The following is a 4,065-nucleotide window of genomic DNA, read 5'->3' on the forward strand; positions in this document are numbered from 1 at the left end:
GAGAGAGAGAGAGAGAGAGAGAGAGAGAGAGAGAGAGAGAGAAGGAGGGAGAGCAAAGGAGGGAGGGAGAGAGGGAGAGAGATCGCACGCAATAACAAATCCGCTTCAAAGAGAAGAAATGCAAAGGTATTATAAGTGTCAGTCTAGGCATCGCTTTCTGTACCTTTCTGCTTCCTAGAGAAATGGAACCATAATTCTAGGGTATCTAACGCAATATTAGGTAAGCATGCACATTTGTCGGCCCACTTTTGCCTGGAAGGACAGAATCACGTTACTGGAGGACTCCCAGGGTACTGTCCAAAAGATTCCTAGGCTACCCTCCGTTCTCTTCCGTCCTCTGAAAACTAAAACTCGCAAAGCGGTGGCTGGCTGTGGATTGGCTAGTACTAAAATATCCATTGGGTGGCAGTAATACTATCCTTTTTATGACTTGCAGCAAACCAGAGAATGCATTCAATCAAACGAACCGATCTTGTAGAAACACTGGAATCATTTATGCATTGCAGTTCCTCTTTCTTGTTTTTGCTCCATCCCTGGGATATTTTGAGTGGATGGGGCTATAAATCAAGATCTCTTGCTATTCGTGATTTGCTTGTCGTTTTTGCTCAGGATTAGTATCATTCAAGACAAACGCAAAGCTGTCTCCCCCCCCCTTTTGAAAAATCATTTTTGGGGGCTGTTGAAGAGAGCTAGGACCCAGGAGACACCTTCCCAAACAGCAGGGGTTGTGTGCTTTCACATAGCAGTACTGTACAAGGAAAACCCGTCGGATCTGTTATTGCGGGATACTTGTGAAATATACATAGAATTCTTTCTTATGGCTGCATCCCGGATCTGGAAATTTTACTTGGGGACCAGGCGGAATTGAAAGGCTACATGTATCCAGAAGATTTGCAAGTGAGACTCCGATTCTTGTCATAGAGCTCACAGACTTCCTCACTTATCAGCCGTTTTCCTTCCTTTTTTTTGTCTTAAAAGATTATTTACCCTCTCTTTTTTTCTGTGCTCTCCTCTTTCAGTCTCTTCCTTTCTATTTGCCTCTTTTTTTTTTCTCCCAGTCTTTTATCCCCTGCTCTGCACCTGGATTGTATCTTCACCAAACAATCGGGCACTTTGAGAACTAACTGGAGACAGTATTTTAGGGGAAGATCTGTATGGAATTATCTGCTTTTATGGTGAACTTGGCAGTTGTGAATGGGCGTCTTGTTCACAATATTAATTGCTAACAAAAAGAAGAAAAAGAGCCCGGGAGTAAAACGTGGATTTTTCTGAATACGCATTGTGATGACCAGCAATTACCTTACCGACTAACATCCAGCGGAGAATAATTTGGAAGACAGTTGTGGGTAAGGTCATTTTATACATGCAAACCCCTCAGTGGCATGAGCAAACTTGGGCGTTTGGAGTGGGAATGGGTGACTTGGACGATTGCTGCATCGCACTGATGGCTGTGATGTGGCCGGTATTGGCACTGAATGGAATAACTGCAGTTGGGTGTGTTGGTGTGTGTGCGTGTGCGTGTGTGTATGTATGTGTGCCTGAATTCTGAGTTCAATTGAAAATAAATCAAAGCATCAGTCTCTACCCCAAATTATTTTGATGTGGCACAGTGTCTTGAATTAATTCTGGGTAAACATTCTTTGTTTAGATGCAATATTTGGGGATCCTGCATTCTGGAGGGGTAGCAGCAGTAAAAGGAACACTTAGTGAAAAGCCCCAGGTCCAATGAAACGAGCTACTCTTTATTCATTAAAAGAAATATGTTTTCAACTCGGTGCAGCATTCTGCTGCATTTCACAGCCGCAATGGGACCAGGGACATCCCACTTGTCAAGTTCCTAAACTTTAATGTGATAATCATTGTTAATTGTTCACTAGGTTGTGGTTATTGGAGATTATTAAGTGCCCTGGACTACTTTTCTATCTATTGGATCATCACTTGAAGTGTAAAAAAAGAAAAGAAAAGAAATGAAAAAGCTGAAAATGATGACGAAATAGAGACAAGTAGGGTGATACTGTCTTAAATGAGACCATAGTCCTTTCTTTTTCAAGTTCAATTGTGAAACAATATAATCATTTACCTGATAGCCTAAATAGCTGAAGCTGTGACCCACGTGCAAGGAAGTCGAAGATCTGGAAGCAGAGAGGATCCGTTTATTGCAATGCAGCCTGCTTGGGAGATGCAGGCAATTACACACTTCCTTTAACCTTAAATTGAAGATGAGCCCTATCTGCTATTTTATCCTTTTGATAAAAAGTTAGAGACTAGAACACTAAGGGTGCTTAAGCATATTCTGCCCTGGAAATGGGATTTAAAAAATCTATTTTGATGACGTGGTTCAGTGCACTGTACTGCAATGCTAAAGTCCCATATTCAGTACCTATGATGGGAGAATGGAGCCTTTCCATGTGTTTTAAATCTCACCTGGTAGATTGATCCCAAGGGGAGCGGAGAAGCTATGTGAATATGTAGGAAGATGGATGGAAGTCGTGCATAATCGGTGATTATGTAACTTCATTACATCAGTGAGCTTCAGTCAACGGTAGTGAGATGAAATGATTGTATAGAGAGAGGCTCTATCACCCTGCTAACTTTTGAAGGAGGACAGCAGACACAGATTAGCTCCAAGGGTCCTGTAAACCTTGATCTCTTCAGTGAATTTAGCATGAGTTTTCTCATAGTTTCTGAAGGATAGCAGATCTTGTAAGCTTTAGAGCTGGACAGAAGCAATTTTAGCCACACCCGTGGAGAGTCAAAATGTGTCCGCAGTGTTTCACAAATGCCCCATTGAGTAATTGGAGCTGATTCCAGCCAAGGTCATAGTTCTTTTTCTTATGATTGAAATGTGACCCCAACTAAGTGGAAAGTTAAATCCATTGAAATGAAGCCTGTGAAGGGAATGGCTATGTAGTGTCCTCTCTTGAATTTTTTTTTTTTCTGGTAAAGCTTGTTGCAGATTTCAGTCTGGTGGTTCCCTCATAAAAAATGATGATTGTTTCCCCCTATATGTCAGAAATGAGTGCTTTGTACCTTTATCTTTTCCATGACAACCTCTTTCTGGGCCATTTTAACTCTCTGGGTAAAAAAAAAAAAGTAAAAACCTTTAAAGGTAAATATCCCGTTAAATTTTTTAAAAATGGCATCAAATTCATCATTGATACAAACACCAGAAATAAAGAGCAATATATTTTCAAGTTTTCTTTACTGGATACCTTACAAGACATGTTGCAGTCCCAGAGACTTTTACCATGAGATGAGGTAAATGTACTGTGCTCATTGTACAGAAGAGGGAATACTGCAGAAGAAAATTTCATTTTTCGTCATGTTTTATTTGTACTCTAATATTTAAAAAGCAGATGCACATCAGCTTCTTTTGATCTTGGATTTGTATACTTGTAGGATCTCTGTATCCCTCAATAGATCATATATTCACCAAAAAATTGAAACTGCTGACATTTTAACCCTGTTCAATTGAATCTTATCATCTGGTTGTGCTATTTCCTCTTTCCCATTCCATTTGTTTTACAAAGAAGGATAAATGACTTTTCTGTCAGGGAGATGAGAAGATTCTTCCTGGGTTTTTTTTCTTTATTTTTCATAGTCCATTTCTTTACATTCCTATGGAGTTCGGTGCAGGATCTAGATGCCCACTGAGTAACTTTGAAAAGATTTGTTCATCTCCAACCAGAATGGTGGAATTGTGGAGTGAAATTTTGAGATCTGATATTTGAGGTGACTTTCTTATTTCTGCAGGACTTGCCCACACATTGATTTATTGTGCCAGTGGATTTGGAGGTTTGATGTTCATATTGTGTGGGAAATTGAATGTGAAGTTAACTCCTGATTCCTTCAGGGGTCAGGGTAACACTATGGCTTCTTTCAGGCTGTTAGTCCTCAACTATGTGCAGAAATATAGGCTGTAATGATTCTTCCTGTGTTTTTTATTTGAATATTTTATAAATGACTTCCTCTATTGTTTTCTGACTTAAGCCACAAATATGTTACCAAACAGGGCATACTGTGGAGGTTTTTAGAGCTCATTAGCTCTCTAGGGGATAGAAACAG

The 4,065-nt window shown here is 40.0% G+C and overlaps 1 protein-coding gene across 2 annotated transcripts in view; it reads left to right on the forward strand.

The window, feature by feature from the left end:
- Window positions 1–457: 457 nt before the first annotated feature.
- Il1rapl1 (interleukin 1 receptor accessory protein like 1) overlaps window positions 458–4,065 on the forward strand; it is a 1,210,730-nt gene continuing 1,207,122 nt past the window's right edge. For both annotated transcript variants that reach the window (XM_033760431.1, XM_010613272.2), the window contains exon 1: window positions 458–1,346. The gene's annotated coding sequence lies outside the window, so the exon portion shown is untranslated. The remainder of the gene's footprint in view (window positions 1,347–4,065) is intronic.

The sequence above is a fragment of the Fukomys damarensis genome, unplaced genomic scaffold, assembly GCF_012274545.1.
Source record: "Fukomys damarensis isolate Sample0158 unplaced genomic scaffold, DMR_v1.0_HiC HiC_scaffold_39, whole genome shotgun sequence".
NCBI lineage: Eukaryota > Metazoa > Chordata > Mammalia > Rodentia > Bathyergidae > Fukomys > Fukomys damarensis.